Here is a 22,109-nt window from a genome sequence, read left to right on the forward strand (position 1 = left end):
CTAAGGAACTGATTGTGTGGCAGATCGTCGGATCATTGCAGGGAGCACAGATGAAAAGCCTGTTATTCCAAAGGATTAAATTACAATTCTTAGTGAACCATTGCCAAGCTATTTTTTTTTTTTTTTTGAAACCCGGGGAGGATTGGAAATAGGAAATGTTATGCTGTGAAAAGGGGTGGGAACGGTTGAGTGGAGGAGGAAGAATAAAATACCATCCCAATAAGTGTTATTACATTTTCTTTAAGTAACATCATGAAGCAAATAAAAGATGATAGTAAAATCTACAAACTAACCAAATGATCAGGAATAATAAACAACTTAATTTGTGAAGAAGTAATGCTATCATGGGATAGATTTCTATTTAATTCTAAAAATGTGAGGAAAACAAACAAGGTAGCATGTACACATTAACACCAAAAAAACAATTAAGATTCCAGCTTCACTTTTGCACTTTTAGAGTTCAAGGCCTATGGGGACAGAGGAACTAAGATTTGCAGATCACTTGACTGTGAGCTCTCTTGAGAAGGATTATAAAATGTATTAGGAGGGAAAAAAAATGAAAGGAAGTCTCTTAGAGGAGAATTAGCACATTCCCAAAAATATGACCTGAAAGCAGAAAGAGAAATTAGTTCTGTTTGATGTTCCAAACACCAGGAAAGTATTAGATAACCTAGGAGGGGACAAGATAAATAACTTTGGGAAAGAAACACCATAAACATGCAATGTTTCAAAACTCAATTCTGAAACATCTATTAATGAACTCAGAGGAAGATTCAGGATATAGGTGCCCAAGGACCTGGAGAAATTAAAGGAGAAAACTGACAATAGCTGTGTGCTAATTATAACAGGGAGTCCACAGGATGCCACTGTGACCTCTGTTTGTGTATAAATGTAGGGATTAGGAACAAACTCCATATGAAATGAGGTACTGAAAAGTTCAAAAACACACATTGAAGATGTCCATGTTTGAGGAACATACAAGCATAATGCTTGAAGTTAAAAAGATGGGTAAGATACAATTACTGATCTCTAAGAATTTGCAGTATTTTGGAGAAAAGAGAGACACACAGTCAGATGACCACAGTAAAACACTTGAGCAGATACTATAAAGATAGGTAACATAAAGCAACCTGAAGAACTGTAATTCACTTTGGAGAAATTAAGAGATGTTTTAAAAGGGAGTAAGTAATATTTGAATTGGGTCTTGAAGGATGAATAAGTGTTCTCTAGACACAAAGAAAATGGGTGCAAAGATTAGGTGCATGCAGTGTGTGAGTTCTGGGTGCATGGGTTGGGAGAGCCAGCAGGAAGCAAGATTGGATGGTGCTGGAATCAGATTGCAAAGGGTCTTTGTAATTGCTAGGTTTTGGCCTTAACCAGCTTAGGCCAGCTTTAAAGAAAGGGGAATGACCCAATCAAATGTGCATCTCAGAAACTCTGGTTATGAGGGGGAGAGGGAGGCTCAAGTCTGCAGATAGCAGTCAGGAGGCCACTGCTCTGGCAATAGATAAGACATCAGAGGACAGATTTGATATTTTGGAGATGGTATGAATAGACCATAAGTGATTAGATGTTAAGGGTGAGGAAAATTTGAAGGAAACTCCAGCACTAAAGATAGTGATACCACTAACTGAGATAAAGAAGTATGCAAAAGGAATTGCACATACATCATTTGCAACACTGGGGGCAGGGGAGGTTGGCAGGTTTGTTAGAATCCTCTTTGTAGAATGAAGGAGACTCCAGGTCAAAGAGAACTAGCAAGAACTGTGTCCTCACACTACCACACCTTATTGTGTCCTGAAGAAACTCAGGGGGTCAGAAAATATTGGGTTGGAATTTTATTTAATTGCTTACTATTACAAAACTCTATTATTTAAAATAAGCATAGTATATCAAATGTTAATACAATAGAGACTAATAACATGCTGACTTGTCTTACCAGGTTAACTCTGAGTGCAGCCCTCTGAACACAGTTTCTTCTCATTACTTGACAATGGAGTAGGATCCTGAGATTATGAGGCAGCTTGTTTAAAAACTCATATTTTTACCATTTCTAATAACACACCTTTTTAATCAAGAAAATCGTGATACTGTGCAACCAATAAGAAATCACAGAAGTAAATTGGCTGTTGAGACTCATCTCTGATGATTGTCGGCTTGTGTGTATAGCTCAGTGTCAGAATGATTGCTTAGCATGTTCAAGACCCTGGGTTCAATTTTCAGTACAGGGAAAAAAAAATAAGTTGATAATTGTCATCAAAGCCTCTTATTTTAACTTTTGGTGTTTATCAAAACAGTCTTTTCCAACTTGATGATTTTGCATGATTGTGATGAACCTGAATTATTGAAATGTTTGCTAAAAATAGTTTTATTTTATATGTTCCTTCTAATATGAATTGTGATTATTCATATGATTACTTTGACAAAGAATTCCATTTCTATAAAATAAAGTTTTTAAAAACCTGAACTTTGTTTCTTAGACTGCCAACCTAGACTTCAGTCTATTGAGTTTTGTTTAAAATTTTTAAATTGTCCCTTTGCTGTCTTCACACACATGCTTACTCTTCTTCCTGCCTTCTTCTTCTTCCTGTGAGCTTGGGATTTGTACAAGATAATATCAGACACAATCTGGTTTGGCAGCATAATGACCAAAATGTCTCTTCTGTTTTTTATTTTGTTTGATCACAACATCGAAATGCAACAATGGGTGAACTGTTTTGACAGTGGATTTGAAAACACCTGCTTAGTGATGCTGATGTGTGTGAATTCTCATATTTAACATTAACAGCAATTTCTTCTGTCATTTTTACACTTTTATTGCAAAAAGCAGTGGCTTGGTCAGATCCTGGCAAAATACATCCTAAGCAACATTTTTGTGGAGGAATAAAAATGTACATTAATACAATTTATATTTATTTTATTAGTGTACACAATCTTATGTGAACAACAATCAATTTTTCTGTCATATGTAACTTTTTAATGTACTATTTGAACTTCATCAACAGCTTCCTGATTGGGTGTCAAACACTAATCAGGCCCCTCACAAGTATTATCAGGGACTTAAAACATCTTGCATCCATCATAAAGAGTAAGTAACCATAATGACTAATCACATTAGCATAGTTTAAAAATGCAGAGCATGAATAGCTTTTTCCCCAAGATTTGTAGTAAAAACCTATGCACAAAAGGACTGAAATGATTCATTATACCACTAACTTGTTTATATTATAAGACATTTATGTGCCTGGCAAAATAAAACCATAAAACTGCCATTAATAAGTAGAGGGAGGAGGTTCTGTTTTTAACCAAATTACATGAATTTATGATGAATATATACAAAAATATTCCAGGGAAGAGATACTGCTATCCCATTATGTCGTCCTAGGACGTCACAAAACCCAGTTCAATTATAGAACTTTTTAGTAATGCACACTTTGTACTTCCCAATTAGACTATAAGTAAATTTAGCAACTTATGAATCAGATTCTGCCCTTAAAGCTAAACTGTAAATTGCATGTGGAATCACTATGTATTAGAGAAGCACAGAAAGCTAAGGGAAATTTTATTCTTAGGGGGAAAAAAACCCTCAAAACCAAAAACACCCCCGTTTTTTATAACTACTTACAAATTTAAAAACCTTACCACCCACATGGAAATGAGTTCACTGGTTTCTTCTCAGAAGTTTGGGATATCTGCATTAAAACTAAATTATTTTGCTAAATGTTCATTACTGAGTAACAAAGCAAGGTGCTTCAGATGCAGTTGTGAAAAATGACACACATACAGTCTTTGCCTTCACAGGGCTTAGTAAGAAACATAGAAAAGGAAACAGATATTTAAATGGCAGCATAAGGAGTTCTACCGAACTACCAGGCAAGGCTTCCTGGGGTAATGCCAGCGTGAATACCTGGAAGATAAGCAGGAGCTCACCAGGTAAAAGGACATGAAGGTACAGTCAAAAATATTGCAGGCAAAGGAGAGTAGCTTATGTGGAACATTTTTCATTATTGAATATTATAAAATAAATGTTGACTGCATACAACTAAATTTTATATTCCAAAAATATATATATAGCAAGAGATAAATCTAGAAAACATTTTGGGCTCCAGATTCATCCACTTAAATATTAAGGGGGTAGGGTGATGTCAGTGTCCAAGATGCACAAGGTATCTGCTATTAGGGAGTTTAGTTGAGGAGACAAATATAAAAATAATCAACATAATAATATCCAATTCCAATAAATGCAAGGAAGAAAACAAACAAGTTTCTAGGAGAATAATCTGCTTTAAATAGATGAGGATGGCATCTCTGAGGAGGGGGGATTTGAAGAATAAGAAAGGTCAGATCATGAAGATCTGTTGAAGCATATCAGGGAGTTGGGGCTTTATCTAGAGGCTTATCTACAGTTATAGGTTTCAAGCAGGGGAAAGATGCAGTCAACTTGCATTTGAGATGTCACTCTGGTTACTCTGCAGAATATGGAGATAAACAAGGTAGGGAGACAGCAGGTAGGGAGACCAGTTGGATGGCTTTTCCAGTAATCTAGGTAAGGGATAATTGCCAAGTACTAGAATATCTTGGTAACAGTGGTATTAGGCAGGGAAAATATGAAAATACTTAACAACCCTTCTAGCATGAGCACTGACCCATCAGAATGGATACTAGACCCAGCACTGGAGTAGGACTCTGTGGTCTTTTCAGGGGCAGGCAGGGTAGAGCAGGAGTATCACAGAGGTAGAATCAGCAAGGCAGGGGCTTAGCCCCTCAGTCTTTACAACCAATGTGGAAGCATGTCATCAATATTTTAGCATCAGGTGAAGCTTTACCTGCCTGGGACTTAGAAATAATGAGCCAAGGAAAAATTTAGGGGATGAGTAGGAAAGAGAATTTTGGTAATGCAAAGGAAGCAAACTAGTATATATTAGACTCCTATCACATGCCAGGCTCAGCTCCAGGTACTGGATATATCATGGTAAATAAAATATGCCTATTGGTTAAAAACACATATAGTACCAGCAAAGAGCAATCACTGTCACTCCACTATATTTTGGCAATGCAAAAGGGAACAAAGGGGAAGATCTAGTGATTGGGTTCTGGTTTCTGCATGTGCAACCAGGTAAATTCATTTATATACTCAATATATTTACTCAGCATTTGTGCCTAAGACACTTGAGAGACTTGAACTGTAAAGTGGCATTTGGTTATAGATAAGTAAGTAGGGGAAAGAACTGGGCTGAAGAAATCAGTTTGGGAGTTTCCAGCATAGAGATGTCATTTTAAACTACAGAACACATGAAGTCCCCTAGGGAGATAGGAAGGAGAGAAGGAACAGAAGCCAGGGCAGAACCCTGCCCAAGTCCAACATTTAGTTTATGAAGAGAAGAAGCTTTAATGGCTGAAGATTAGTAGCTACTGCTGTTCAAAGTAAAGCAATCATGTGAAGTTGCAGAAGCCGAGAGTGAGGAGTGTTTCCAGGAGGAGGGAGTGGCTGGCTGTGTCGAAAGATGTGGAGAGATTAAGAAAGAGAGGACTGAAGTCTCTAAGGGATTTAGCAACATGGAGATTGTTGGTGACCTTAATAAGGGCAATTTTAGTAGGTGGTAAGCAAAGAGGCTGTTTGGCTAGCATTGAAGGTAAAAGAGAAGTGGGCAAAGAGACATGGTGAGTACAGAGCAACTTTTTGCAGTGACGTATAAGTGGGGAATCCAGTAAGGTATTTGTATAGATTCCAGGTGTCTGCAAACCGGCACACCTGGCCTCTTTTTGCAAATAAAGTTATATTGGGACACAGCCATTCCTATTCATTTATGAATACAATACAATAGTCCAGGATTGCTTTTGTGCTATGATGGAGTAGTTCAGTAGTGGTGAGACACCTATGACCCTCCCAAAGCAAAACTATTTATAGAAAAAGTTTGCCAGTGCCTGGATCAAGCTAAAAGATTACATGCCCTAACCCATTTTACTAACCCTGGGAAACCGAATAAATATATACATATATAAATGCATAAACCAAACAGATGCAATCTATTTCACCATGCAAAAGTGCCATGGAAAGTCTCTTGGGTCAATTTACTGATTTGTCCACAAAAAAGATAGCAATTGTTCTTTGCTGATCCTATATGCCTCGTTTTAACAATACAAATAAGCATATTTTATTCACGCGAACATAGCCAGTACTTGGAGCTGAGTCTGGCACATGAGAAATGTCTAATACATACTAGTTGAAACAAGGAAGGAAAAGGTGTTGGACTAGGGGGTCACTTGGGGTAAGAGTAGGGGATCTTCTGGGAAGGAGAGATCTTTCCTGGTGGGGAAAGAGAGGGTAAATTGTGTTATATATATTTATGAATACGTCACAGTGAACCCCACTATTATAATAAAAACATGTAAAACATAAAACATGATATATGCACTGTGGAATTGTTAGAGTGAAGTCCACTAATTTATACAATATAAGTTAATATTTACAGTAATGTTTACAAGAAAAAAAAAAGGGTGGATAGGGAATGATTTTTAGATTTGAGTAGATAGCAGAGAATTCCCTGTATAAATGAGCTTAAATGCAACCATCCCATTGCAGTTTGTGGAGACTGAACTAAATCCCATTCCTCTAGAATTAATTTGGAAGGGAGGTAGATAGGTTGGGGAGAACAGGCTAAGGCTCATGACAAGGGTATGCTTGATGTGAAAACAAAATCACAAAGAGGCAGTTTGTAGCTTGGCAGCAGGAAAACACAGTCCCAACTGCTCTTTATTTGTTGTGATGGAACAGAAAGTAGAGATGAGCTGAATTTATGTATAGCCCAAGCCAACTTATCCCTCACAGGAACAGGAGTTGGTCTGTTAAAAAGTATGTTAAAGCAACAAATCAAAAAAATGGTGTTTTCCACAAACTTAATTTTAAAAAAATAAGTATATATCATCAGTTAACCAATCTTTTGACAAAAGTGTGAGGCCTTTTCTTTGAACACCAGGCATTGCACCTAATTAAAATACATTTCTGAGGTTAACTACCATTTAAGGTGGTATGGGTTTTTTAAAGGAGAGTGAGAACTTATCTATAAGTGGTGATCTGAACCCCAAATCCTTCTAGATTTTTCCCCAAAATATCTTGTAATCACATCACTCATACTTTGTGAAGTTTCAACTCACTTTTATAGGAACAACCCTTTTCTTCCATTTCATCTGTTTCTATAATATATCATGAAATCACATCATTATAATAACAAAATGCAACTGCCATAAGCAGATTTAGGATATAACAATTGCTTTTCAGGGAGCATATCAGGGCATCACCTACTAACTTTGTTCTGTGTGTGGGAACATTACGATACAAAGGAAATAGAGAGTCTGTGATTCTGGTGAGTTCAGGGAGGGGAGGCAGGTTAAGGGTGTTTTTCATCAAGGGTGGTGCAAGCATCTTACAGGCCCCAGCTGGTGCTCCTTGAGTAACTGACAAGCTGCCAGCATGGCTGGGTCCCCTGAATATTGACTTGGGGCAGCTGTCCCAAGTCATCCTACTCTAGGGACCTTGGAGTATTGTGTGTTGGAAACCACGCATTAAGCACTGGCTTTAGCCTCTTCTGGAATGTAGTTTGTGGAATAATAGATTATTCCTACTAACAATGCAACTTTCAGAGACTTATAACTATGAGAAACTGGCCTTACATCTCCCATCACCGATTTAGCTTTGTAAAGCATACTTAAAATTCTCAAACTGCTGGATCTAGACAGAGACAGTAAAATCTCAGTAAGCATATTCTGGCAGCGTGTCACCTTGTAACTAACAAAGAATACCCAGAGATCATGGAACATAAAAGTTAGAAATCAAAGCAGTGGTTAATATATTACTGTGAACTGAGACTGGGAAGCCCTCGGTTCTGCAGCAAATGCCTAGTAGGATTTCTAACCTATGTTATGCAAAAATTGGGTTCAGATAAATGATCCTATTCCCTATTATTAATATTTTGGAAAATTATTTACAATAGTTTTGGAAATTAGGGAAATAAGATTGCTGTCTGAGAGTTAACTATCAAATCAAGAATATCATTAATCAAAAACATATATGCAAATTTTAAGAGACAGAATGTTTGCAATATGAAAACCTTTATAATATTAAGTATTCTACATTGAGACATTAATGGTAGAATTTGAAGGGGCCTGAAAGGCCTAAATACCTTCTTTGACAGATGTAGATATTAAGACTCAGAAAGGCTACATAATTTGTTCAAGGGCCCAAGACCAGTTATGAGCTAATCTAGCCTATAATACAAATCTCTTAGTTTTTCTCATAACACCCTCCCTCTATGTGGAATTTTCTGATAAATTGAGGTCACTCCATCCTCAGTGATCTGGTTACTGTGACTAAGTTATTATCCCATAACTCAATGATATAACACAACTATTCATTATGCTCACTGAGTCTGTGCATCACAGATTCAGAAAGGCGCTTTGGAGATGGGTTCGCTTTGGTCTTTGCTCCAAGGCTTACTCACTCACCTGTCTTCTGATTTATGATGGTTATGGCTGGGAGATCAACTGAGGCTGTGGGCCAGAACACCTACTAGCCTCTGCATGTAGCCTGAGCTTCCTCACAACATGGTGACTGGCTTCCAAAGGGTAGCATCACAAGAGAGAGCCAGACAGAGAGACCATATTACCATTTATGACCCATCTTGGAAGTTATACAATGTTAACTTCCACCCTATTCTTTTTCGTTGAAGCAGCCTTAAAAACCCACCCCAGTTCAGGGGAAAGATAGTAGACTTTACCTCTTAATGAGAAGCAGCAAGGTCCTGGAAGATCATATGGGACCAGATTTACTGCTGTGGCCACTTTTAGAAATTACAGTCTGCTAGAATTAGAATTAAAGGCATTCTTTGCAAGAAGAAAACTGGAGGGAGAAAAAAGGCAGCAGAACAACAACTAACAAATCATACCTGAAGGCTGAGTGTGCCTGCTCCCATTCCTTTCCCTCTGGGGAACTTTGCAATCTGTGCTTACTGCAAATTGAACAGGAATAAAGCATTTTAACTCATCGTGATTGAAGCTTTTATTTCATTTAACTGTCTAGTTTGGTGTGTTGGAAAGTATGTTTATAGGATATATCCCTAGCATAAAAGCCTTCACAATGAGGAAAAAGGGAGAAATTATTTTAATTGAAGAAATTTTTAAAAAATAGATCATGTACTAGACTATAAAGAAAACAGCAATAAATCTCTTAAGGCACAAAGTACACAGACATATTCTCTGGCCACAGAATAATAAAACTACAAATTAGGAACAAACATTTAAACAAAAAATTCCCACCCACTTAGAAATTTAAAAATACTCTTCCTCATATCTCTTGGGAATAAAGAGGGAAATATGATTGCAATTATAGAATATATATAAATAAGAATAATGAAAATGTTACAAATCAAAAGACAAGTGACATGCCTAAAGCTATATTTAAGAGGCATATAAATCAAGAAGGAGTGAGTTGTAACAACAGTACCAGCTGCAATGGCTGACACAAGAAGTGTCAGGCACTGGCCTAGGAGCTTTACATGTATCATTTAATCTTTATAGCAACCTTCAGGTAGATACTATTATATTCTTTCTCAATTAACTGAAGAGGATATTGTGGCATGGAAAGGATGAGTGATTTGAACAAGATCGTGCGACTCGTCCCTATTGTATGCCCAGAGTGTTTCTGGGCTTACTGGGGTTATAGCAGTGACTGAGGCAGGCAGAGTTCATGCTCTTTCTTGTTACTGCTGGGCAGGAGCAGGAGTTCTGGCTTCCCAGCAGGCCACCACTGATACCATCCAGGCAGGGAGGGGGAGAAGTAGCTCATTACTGCTCCACACATGGCTCCGCTGATAGGGGGTTTGAAGGTGGCCTCATTACTGCTGGGTCATGGTGAAAGCCCTGAAGCTCCACTAGGTCTGAGTGGATGGCACCCCAACAGGAAGAGAAGTCTGTTACCGCCAGGAGGAGGTGGAAATCCAGGCTCCATACATGGTCTCTATTGGCACTGGGAGGAAAGATTTGGTCACTCCTGCCTGACAGGGATGAAAATCCCATCTCCTACTCTGCATTCTTTCACACCACCTTGGCAGCTGTGTTGGAGCATCTCATGCAGCCAGGGGAGGGCTGAAGTCTAATCTCCCCACCAGGACTTTGCTGGCACTCAGGGCAGTGGAGGCAACATTTTTTCTGTTGTTTTGCTGGAGCAGAGTAGTTGTTGTCTGAAAGTTTTCCATTTTGCTAGGCTGACCCTTTCCTGTTTTTTGGCTAGACTGAACAGGCTTTTGTTGAGTCCCTTTTGTCTTTGCCTATTGGTTGCTAGCTTGTGCTAGCTTGTTCTGCACAACATCTGGGACATGTGAAGCAAATGAATAAAGAGCAAAGGGAACTACCCCAGCTGAATGCCTTCTTCCTTCCCATCTCTCGATTTTCTTAGTGTTTTTTTTTTTTAATATGTAATGTGCAGGAATTCTCATTTCACTTGACGGGTGAAATAGGAAAAAGAATGTCTACTCCATCTTTCTAGAAATAGAAGTCTCCTGTTTTGTTTTAAGAGGAAATAAATCTGACAGCATGTGCCCATTCTCAGAGCAGAAGGCAAGCAGAATGACAGAGAATCATTTCTCATGATGGGTGGAAGGGGAAAAAGGGATTGGAGTCTATGCACACACAAATACAGTTCATCCCAAGTCACAGAGGGAAAGCTGAGAACAGATTACAAATTCAAGGCATTTCGTAGATTTAGTGGTAGATGAATGAGGAAGCTCTCTAGTGTTGGGTTCTATGGTCTCAATGAAATAATTGTCTCAATAAAATAACCGAGAAAGGAGAGGATCAGGGAAGGCTGGGGATTCACAGAGAGAAGGTATGGACTAGTTATTTTGAAGAGCTGTAGAGTGATCTGACTGGTGAAATACAGTAGGATGGCTAAGCACACTGAAGCTCCATAAATTTAAAAGGAACCAGCCAGTATAGTTGCTGGTTTCCCTCCAGGTTTAGGTACAGAGGGGACAGATAGATTTGGGCTTAATCAGTAATTGTTGCCAGATTACATATTAGATGGGCAAAAGGCACAAGAACATGGCAGGTGTACATAAGGAGTGATTATGATGATAAAACACACAAAATCATACTCGCAGCATTGCTCAGTGGCTCAATGCACTATTTGCACTGTGTTTTGGCACACAGTGACCCTACATAGATTATAATCTGGGTAAGGATGAATTCAAGAAGGTGGACAGTAAACATTTGGGGGTGATTGGTTAGGCAGTCTTAATGGAGTGAAGGATTGTTAAAGTGGGAGTGATGAATCAGAGACTCAAAACAGTAGATATTTGAAACTGAAATTTAGGAGGTAAAACAGATATTGAAAATAAAAAGTTCTAGGGTGTGATATGAGAGTGTGTAGACAAAGTGGGATGGATGGGAGACCACTGGCAAACTTGATACCCTTACTACCCTCCTATTGAAAATAATTTAAAATGATGAATGAAATGTATAAATATGATTTTAAATACATCAATGAATGTTGATGGCATTAAAGTAAGGCCAAAAATGAATTAAAAGCAAGGCCTAGTGATATGACTGAGGTACTGATTCTGTGTTTACACTGAAGACTTTGACAGATTCAGGTGATCATGAGTTCTAGTTTTCACAGCCTTGAGAGAGAAAACTAATAGTTCACAAAATCCAGGACCAGTCCAAAGAAAGTAGTCTAAAAGATGATGTCCTACATAAAGCTTGAAGAGGGTGCTCCAAAGAAAATTGTCCCACGGCAGACAAGTAAGTCCGCCTATCTTAAAGCTTGGCATTGGGTAAAGGGCAAGAAAAACCTTCTGAAAGTTCCTGAGCACAAGCTGGCCTTTATGTGTGTTTTGCTGCCTGAGTTTCACTACCTGGGTGGTCTGGAAAAACTTCAAGCTGAGAATTTAGCTTAAAGTCGCATTCCCTCAGTAGTACCCATGGGCATCTGGGAGAAACAAATGCAAATCCTCTTTAAATGAACTCTCTTCAAGAAGGCTTCAAAAAATTCCCATAGAAATATGAATCCACAGTGAAAAAGCAAAAGCACTATGAGTGATACCCAACACAAATAACAAGCTGCTGAATGTCATTCACAAAAACATTAGCCAGGTATTGGAAATATCAGACAGTGCAAGATTTATATACAGTACATAAGGATGAGAAAGGTAGAAGCTAGGTAATCATTTAAGGATAATGATGATATGTTTTCCATACAGTACAGGAGAATCTATATGTAAATTAGAATTAAGACTTTTTAACAAAATTGCTGTTTTAAAAATATTTTTTATATGTATGGACCTTTATTTTATTTATTTATTTATATGTGGTGTTGAGGATCAAACCCAGTGCCTCACACATGCTAGGCAAGCGCTCAATCACTGAGCCTCAGCCTCAGCCCTAAAAAATCAATATTTTAAAAATGCATTTCTATAGTGTACCCCAATAGAAATTTTTAAGAATGTATAATTAAAACCAGACATTACTTCCATATGTAAAATAGCAAATACTGAAGAATTAATTTCACAAACTTGGTAGAAGACTTGTCCACAGAAAATCAGAAAAGTACTGAAAAATTAAAGGCAGCCTAAGTAAGGGAAAAGATACTATGATAGAAGGATATAGTATGGTCAAGTTTTCACCTTTTTTTCCCCTCCAAATTGATGCATAAATTTATTACATTCAAAACTCCCAACATGGTGGGGGTTTTTTTGTTTTGTTTTGTTTTTTAGAAAGAGGCATGTCATGGGGCTTGACAGATTGATTTTGAAGTGTATCAAAGCTATAATTGAAAATCAGCTGGGAAAGTATTGGTTCTAAATAAATGATGCTAATTTTCTTTTTCTTTTTTCTTCTTCCTTTTCCCCTTTTATTAGAGTTTAATTAACAAGTAAAATTACATATGGCATGCATGATGTTTTGATATTTGTATATATTATGGAATGATTAAATCAAGCTAATTAATGTATCCATCACTTTACACATTTTGTAGGGTTTTTTGTTATTGTTTGTGATAAGAACATTTAAGGTCTACTTTCCCAACAAATTTCAAGGACAAAATATGTTGTTAATAACTATAATCGACATATAGTACAATAGAGCTCCAGAATACATTTATCCTGAAACTTTCTCCTCTTTGCCCAGTATCTCTCAATTTACCATTCCTTCAGTCCCTAGTAACCACCATTCTACTCTCTGGGAAATGCCCTTTTCAATTAAAGAAAGGGAAGGATTTCTGAAGCTATGCAGAAAAGCACAAACAGTAAAGGAAAACATTATTAAAGTTAACTACATTAAAACTTCAGCTTTCTGGATAGGGATATAGCTCAGTTGGTAGAGTGCTTGCCATGCATGCAGAAGGCCCTGGGTTCAATCCCCAGCACTACAAAACAAACAAAGAAGCCTACAGCTTTCTATTCATCAAGAGATGCCATGGGGGTGAGAAGAGCCATAAAGTGGCAGAGGGTGTTTGCTATACCTATGTGACAAAGAATTCATTTCCAAACTACATAAAAACTGTAAGTTCATTGCAAAAAGACAATCTAATTTGCTTTAAATGGGAAAAAGATTTGAATGGGGACTTCACTGGAACACACACACACACACAAATAGCAAATAAATATATGAAAATATGCTCAACTTTGTAATGAGGGAAATGTAAATTAAAACTATGGTGGCATATTATTTCAATCCTATCAATTTGATAAATATTTCTAAATGTGAAATAAGAATTAGAGTCATCTGCCTACAATCCCAGAGACTCAGAAGGCTGAGTCAGGAGAATCACAAGTTCAAGGCCAGTCTGGGCAATTTAGTGAGATCCTCAGAAATTTAGCAAGACTCTGTCTCAAAAATAAAAAAAAATAAAAAATATATATATATATATATATAGTGTAGCTTAGTGGAAAAGTGCCCCTGGGTTCAATCCCCAGTATTGAGAGAAAGGTTGGTGGGGCGGGGGAGAAGAAGAAGAAGAAGCAGGGGTAGGGGGGAGAAAAGAGAAGACATAGGAAGCCACTGAATTCTTATACATTGTTGGTTGAAGTGTAAGTCATTAACCATAATTTGACATTACCCATCAGGTTGAAAATATATATATGTGCCTTTTGACCCAGCAATTCCACTCTTTAGTATTTGGCCTAGAGAGACTCTTTTACAGATGTACTATGAAACAGTTACAAGGATGTTCATAGTACTACTATTTGTAATAGCAAAACTATTTATCAGCAGTAGAATGGACTAAAAATTAATGGCATATGCACATGATTGAATACTATACAACAGTAAAAGTTGATAAATTCTAGTTATTTGTAAGAACATGGATAGATCTCAGGAACATATTGAGTGGAAAAAGCAAGTCACAGAAAGATCTGTACAGGGGCTGAGGATGTGGCTCAAGTGGTAGCATGCTCACCTGGCATGCATGAGGCACTGGTCTCGATCCTTAGCACCATATAAAAATAAATTAAAGATATTGTGTCCACCTAAAACTAAAAAATAAATATTAAAAAAATAAAGATCTGTATAGCAAAATTCCAATTATTTAAAGTTCAAAAACATGCAAAATTACAAAGTATACATTTTTAGGCATCTACGTGCATGTGGCAAAATAGAAACAAAATAAAGGGAACCATAGGGGCTGGAGAGGGACACATAGGGGATCAAATATTCTGTTTCTCACAGGATAGTGGGTATGTCGTGACCATTATGTTATTATTTATATGCAAACATTTACTTTATAAATATTCTTTTGTTTGTATTCAATATATTGTTGTCATCATCATTAGTGCTGAGCATTGAACCCTGGGCCTCACATACACTAACCATATATTCTACCACTGAACTCATCTAAAACTTCTATAATAGTATTTAATAAAAAATAAAATTTAAAAGCTCTTTGGAGTTGGGGAGGTAAAGTTTATCATAGCATTTTTTTTTTCATGCTAAGAAACAGCAAAGTTTCCATGAGATTTTAATCAAATAAATGAAAGTACTGCTCTCCAACAGAAGAGCACACAGCTATGAAGGATGATGGGTTTCATGTTGATGTACATTTCTCCTATAGTAGGTGAAGAAAGAAATTTACAGAACAATGTGGGTCTCATCTGTGTTGGAACATATAGAGATACACATATATGAGAATATAAAAAGTATTTAGTAAGCATACCAAAAAATTAACAGTGTTGGGTTGTTGTTAGTTCATAGGTGCTTTTTTTCTTCTTGATTTCTTCTACATTTTCTACCAGACATGTGTTACTCTTATGCCAGAAAATAGTCAGAAAAAGAATAGCAAAGAATATCTAAGAAAAATCAGAATGAATATAGCTAAAATAGTTGGAAATGGTCTTCACAAAATATGCTTATTATTTGAAGAAAATGATTAGACTCTTTTTTGAGTTAAAAAATAAGACGTGAAGATAAGTGGATTGTATATATGAGGGGGAGAGAATTTAGTAAGTTTCTGGCTAGGAAAAAAAGTAAATGTAATAAAGTTAAATTCTAAATTTTACTTACAGGATTAAAATAATCCCCAAAAAATCCCAATAGAATTTTTTAAATTGATAAAAAGGTTCTCAATTTCATCTGGAAAAATAAATGGGGCTATTGATAGAATTCTGAAAATTAAGAAATTAGAGGTTAGGTTTGCTCTAATAGATATTAAAATGTATGATAAAGTGATAATGATTTACCCCAATCCTGCAAATAGGGAGCTCTTATTAAATATCTAATAGAAAGCACTTAAACTTTTCTTTGTACTTTTAAAAACAGTGTCTGATGAAGTGCTTCTAATAAAGTGATGAATCATTTAATAAATGATTTTGGAGTAATGTCTTAAAAGAGGTAGTTAATTTTTCACCTTAAACCGTATTACAAGATAAATTCCAGATAAAGAAATTTTTAAAAATTATAAATTAGATGAGAACATAGAAAATATGTAATAGATTTAGAATAATATAAATCACTAAGCCTAATGACTTTTCAGGGCCAAAAAATAGTGTGCACTATTGGCGCTCTTGTTCTTCCCTTTGCTTCTTTTCGATTTCATAACACATTTCCCTGATTTTTTTTTTCTAACACTTTGGCCTCTGCTTCTCCAGGGCCTTTGCAGGATTATCCCTCCTCTGGAGGCCATTACATGTTTGAGTTCCTCGGGCCTCATTTCCTCTCTACACTGTCTCCCCAGGCATTCTCATTCATACCCATGGTCCCAATTACCACCTATACTCAGGTGACTCACACTTTTTAACTCTATCCCAGCCATTTCTAACTTATTAGAGCTAGTCAGGCTCTATGCAGGAAACAGGTGGCCCACTCAAAATGAGTAATTAAGTAGATCTTAGTTAAGAGATCATTTCCAACATGTTTAGGGAAAGCAACAAAAGATTATGGCATAGTAACTCAGGGAAGAAGGAAACAAAGGAACAATTACTACCTAGGCCTGAAGAACAAGGAGGTGGAAATGATTTCTGGATGGTGGAGGGGCAGTGCTGGGATGATGGGGAAGTGAAGATTGGAAGAAGAACGTGAGAAGGAGGCAAAGGAGGAAGATTTGAAGGAAGAGGGATCTGGGCTACCTTTACATTCTTTCAGTCCTTCCTATTTCCTGTACCTGTTCCCGAGAGAATCTTTATACCTATGATTTCCACTGCCTATAACGTTCTTCTCCAGCTGCATAACTTCTGTTTATCATTCATAGTTTAATCACCACTTTCTCAGGGAAGATTCCCCTCACTTCCTTATTAAGCTTATCCTATTAAAGTTCTCATATATTATGTACCTTCTCTTTGCACAATCTACCCACTAGCAGTTCATATTCATTTGTGTGGCTTTTTAGCTAGTGTCTGACCTACATTCAGTCCCCTACTAGGACACAAAGTCATGAGGACAGAGACTCTCTTTTTTGGTTCACTTTTGTAGACTTAGTGCTTGGCATCTTATAGCAGATGTACACACACACACACACACACACACACTCAGGTAAACGTATAATAGTAAAAGCAATGGAGTTTTCATAAAGAAAAACACTTATAGATTCAATTAGACTAGAATTATTTTCTCTATATTAAGAATAAAGAGCAAATAACAAGGAATAAACTTGAAGACATAATTATAATGTAAAGACAAATATATGCTCAATTGAGTTCTTACCACGTCAACAATAAAAATAGTGATAATACCCAATAGGAAATGTCAAAAATAAAACAAAAAGTCCCCTACTCTAACTAAAGGAGTTCTGACAACTTTTCATTATGAAAATTGGAACCCCAGATCAAACTGATCTAAACATTAAAGAAAATATTATCTCAAGTAACCAGAACCACAGGCTTACCTCTTTCAACATGACAAGATAACACCCAGCAGCAACTAGGGGCTACAAGCTTTCTTGTTCTCATCCATCAGAAGAGGAGTCTCTTTCCTAACAATGAAACACAAGTACTTCTTCTCAGCCTTAATGATTCAACTTAGAACTAACCTGAATCAAATTGCTAGTCAGAGGAATGTCATGTTCTGATTACCAGCCATTCACTAGCAAAAGAGATGGGATTGCCATGCTTGTTTTATTTAATCAGGGCCCATTCCTAGAGCTGAGGTCCATTCCAGAAAGGAGTTGACTACAATGCCCACTTATCATTGACCATGCGCATAAGAGAGAAATGGTCAATATCAGGAGTGAGGAAGAATCAAGAAAACAAAAAAATCAGTGAGGCATTTTTTGACTCTTATATTTAAAGTTTGCTTTTTGAAAATTATACTACTCACTGAAATTGGGTTGTAAATTGATGCATCTTTTCTGGAGGGCAATTTGGCAATATATTAAAAACATTTGTAATAAATCTTAGAAAATGTGTGTGTGCACAGAAACAAGAAGGATACACAAAGTGTTTATCTGGTTGTTATTGGATAATATATTTATAAGTGATTTTTATTTTCACTGTTTTTCAAATTTTCTTTAATAAGTCTAATTACACTATTTAAAAAGAAAAAAACATGAAGTAACCCATTATTTCAGAACATGGACAACTTACAGTTAATAATCTCTTGTAAGAAATTTTAATAGTGGAAAAAGTAGTTTGGGGAATTCCCTTGTGATCTTATGGTGACAAAAAGAAAATATCTGAATCAAAGATTCTAAGTTATGAAATTCTCTAGCCTGATTGGTCTGGAATTCAGGGGGAAAAGAAAGTATAAAACTCCACAGAAAGCTATGTAGGTACAACAGGAAATTAGCATTTTATTGCAGGGTGTGTGTGTGTGTGTGTGTGTGTGTGTGTGTGTGTGTATGCAGACACTACCACTGAACTACATCCCCAGCCCTGTTACATGTTCTTCTAATTCAACCTCTAATTCACCTCAATAGGCTCTTCCTTGCCTGCCAGTTCTAGAGCATATGAAGTTGAGGCCACATGACCAGACTTATCTTGGTTTAATGTGTCATTCTTGGAGAAAACTGGGTTGAGCATTTTTTAAAAACATGAGCATAAGGAAAATATCTGAACTCATCCTTAAGACTAGTCTGAACACCTAGGATAAAGGAACTTGAGTTGCAGAACTGGAATTTCTGATGGACACTGAACCCAATGTGATTCACTGATGAGGTTATTTCTTCAGTTTTAATTTCATAATTTCTCCCACCGATTCTCAGATCACTCCCACAGTTCTTTCTGTCTTAACCATAGACTCTCTTGGTAACCTTGGATCAGTCACTTAACCTCCACCGTGTCCTTTCTGAAAACATTTGTCTGTGTGGATTTTCTTTTGCCCAAATCTCTATTGTTTTGTTGAAATGAAGGATCTGTAAAAGTGTTTCTGGCTCTATGAATTTAGGATAGCACTTCAACCACAGAAGCATTGTATTTTCTGTCTCCATTTAAAGGCTTAGAAACAGAACTTTAACCTGTATGAGATGGGGAATATATGCCAGCAGCAGATTCCACTTATCAGTCTTCCAGCAGTTACAGTAAGCCAGCAGCTCAGCCTGTGCCTAAATTGGCCCTGAATATACAAGCGAGGACAGCAGACAGGCAGGAAGTGGGCTTTGGTTGATTTCCATCTATTAGCAGCAGCTTAACGTGCTCGCAGCTCCCTTTTCCATTGGCCACAGCTGCTGAGAGCAGCAGGCTGAGGGTTGACCTATATCTGTCCAGTGTAGGTCAAACTCTGAATTTGTTTACAGCAAATTTCAGTCTTCCAGAACGCCAAGTTTAACTTACTACCCATCACAAACAATATTTTTATTGTTTGGGGAATTCCCTTGTGATCTTAAGGTGACAAAAAGAAAATATCTGAATCAAAGATTCTAAGTTATGGAATTCTTTTATCAGGAACTGAGAGATTCTCCTCCTGTAAGGAGCTTACATCTGTGGGTTTCCCCACTCTAGATTCTTCTGCTTTCTTGCTGCCTCAACCTCCTCTTACCTTCTTACTATTTTTGTTCCCTATTTCTGAGTCATCCTGTGGCTCAGAGGGGTTCTGATGGTCACATCTGTGCTCCTTCTAGCAATCACAGTAATACTAGCCCTTCTCTACCTGCCCCAGTTTCACCAAGCTGTGCCCATTTCTTTCCATTGTAGTTGTCACCCCAGATTGGCACAACCTTGTGCCTACATGTGCCCTTCTGGGCCACCATGAGTTTCAGAATATGTCAGTTGCTAATCACAACTGCAGCTGTGGGCAGAATTATAATTAAACACATTCAACATGTGGTCCTAAAGTTAATACACAGTAATATTTTCTTGACAGTTTCTAAAGGGCAAAAAATTTAATAGATTATTAAGACGTTGATTTTTCTAGGCTAGAGAACTGCTTAAACTTTACTTATGCAGCACCATTCAAAGATGGCAGAACTCCATTGCGTTTGTCTTAGATCTCAATCAAAATATGTTTGTTGTTTTGGGTCTCAATCTGTGTATTTTTTTACACAGACATCACACTGGGCAATTTACCCTAGTTGGTGCTGCTTTCACACTAAACATTAGTACACTATAGGCTTCTATTTACAGTGCAGACTCTGCTTTCCATTACCTATTCTCATTTCTTCACCAAGTTCTTATTGTAACAGTAAAGAGGCCCAAATGATGGAAAAATTATTCTAGAAACTCAGGTCCCCATGCACACAAGCTACATCACAGTAATTCAAGATGGAAAAGACCTATTAAGTCATCCTACTGATTCTCTGAGGGCATGTGGTGGTTTTTTCCTCTCCAATATACTGATCTACTTTTTAGTCCCTTTTCCAATTGTAAATGGCACAAGCAAAGGAGCTTCCACCTATCCCAGGGGGCTAGCACTGCACAGTCTATAATAGATCTCTCCATTAGGGTATGTGACCCGCTCAGCCGCCTAAATCATCTTTGTTTTGACTTTCATTTCCATCACTCCTCCTGCTGTCCCTTTGGACCACACTAAATAATTTCTCTCAGTCCCTGCTATTTACACCCTTCAAGTACTTGTGGCCGATGAGCCAGTCCCTGTTAGTTAGAGCCCAGTGGTCATGCTGGGAGACTTGTCTCTTTCATCTTCCCTCTGAAGGCAGTCCCTTCAGACTTATAAATCATATTTGTTGCTCTTCAATGAATGCCCATCCGTTTCTCAATGATTTGCCTCATTTCTTTGTCACTCACAGTGCTCAGGAAAATCCCCTTTGTTTGTCTCTGTTGCTGCAAAATAAGAAGATGGTGGTAGCAGAATGTCTGCTTATAGAAAGCAGAGCAGAGCTCTTCAGCTACCAGGCATCTTCCTACCCAGGACAATGTCATCATCTAGTCAGTTATCTTTGACTCTCTTACTCGGGTGTGGATTGCTATGTTAACAGCAGTTAAGAGTGCATATGGGGACAGGAGTGGTCGATCTGTATTTCATCTGGCCAGCCTTTGTTGTGGCATATTTTGTTAACTACCAGTAGTTGTTTAAATCACATTTCTCTGCTCATCTAAATTCCCAGATGGAAAAGCTTCCTTGAATTCCCTTGAGGGAATGCAAACCTCCTACTTTCCACTAACATTCCCTTGTTTATTGGTGCCAAACTGGAAGACATCAGCAACCACAAACACCTTTGCTGCAGGGGAAGTTCTCTTCTGTAAGGGAGAATGTTTCCTTTACCTTGCATAAGCTGAAAAGGTACTGTAAATCAGGAGACTTGGCCCGTGTTTTGTAATGCAATGTTCAACAGTGTTCAGCCTGTTCCCTCAGTACCCCTCTCCAATTAATGGCTACCCTCTTGCTAAGGCACCTTCTAAAGCACTGGATTTAACAAGGTCTGGTCTAATGTGTACAATGTTCATATTTACGCAACAGTAACAATACCAACACAAGCATTATAGGAGACATTACAAACTGTGTTCACCTAGGTATATCACCCTATTTAATACTTACAACCACCCTGCAAGGAGGGAATTTCCTTTACTTACCAGGGAGGTTTAGAGAGGCTTTATTATCCAATTTCACAAATACCAAAAAAATTCTCAAAAGAGTCCCTCTTGTTCTCCCTCTGAAATCACTGGGGAAAAAATCTTTCTGAGTAATATGTAAAAAGGTAGTAACTGCATGCAGGTTTCTAATGTCACTGAAATGCTGGCCAGGGCATTGCTTTCTGAGTTCTTGGTTGGCAAAAATAGAGTAACTAGACATCATCCACAGTTTGATATGGGCCCTAATGTTTATCAATAGCATAATTTAGTTGTTATTTGATGACAGAAAGGGTATATTAAAATTTAAAACATACAGCTTGCTATCTCTTTCTAAACAATAATGCAATATTATTAGACATGGGCTAAAAGTGAGCTTATCTCTTCAAATACTAGTTCAGACCCTGAGGGTATCTGTTTTCCCTGCAAAGCTGATGAGGTTATATATACCCAAGATAAAAAAGGAAAGAGATATATTTCAATAAATGTTAATAACTCGATTTGATGAAACAAAGAGCGGAATATTTTTGACTTTTATGTATGAATAATATAAAAAGTAGAAGTACAATTTTGTACTCAATATGTGTCAAGGGAGGCACAGTATCCTTAAACTGTGCTAACAGCTAAGGAAAAAAGAGAATATTTTATTTACCTTATCACTTATTTTCA

At 37.3% G+C, this 22,109-nt stretch overlaps 1 long non-coding RNA gene across 1 annotated transcript in view; it reads right to left on the reverse strand.

Moving 5' to 3' along the window:
* The window catches only part of LOC114106036 (uncharacterized), a 52,936-nt gene that overhangs the window by 11,769 nt on the left and 19,058 nt on the right, over positions 1-22,109 (reverse strand). Inside the window, exon 5 of the long non-coding RNA XR_003585137.3 lies at positions 17,366-17,452. This is a non-coding gene — a long non-coding RNA (uncharacterized lncRNA). The remainder of the gene's footprint in view (positions 1-17,365; positions 17,453-22,109) is intronic.

This window comes from Marmota flaviventris, chromosome 1 (assembly GCF_047511675.1).
Source record: "Marmota flaviventris isolate mMarFla1 chromosome 1, mMarFla1.hap1, whole genome shotgun sequence".
NCBI lineage: Eukaryota > Metazoa > Chordata > Mammalia > Rodentia > Sciuridae > Marmota > Marmota flaviventris.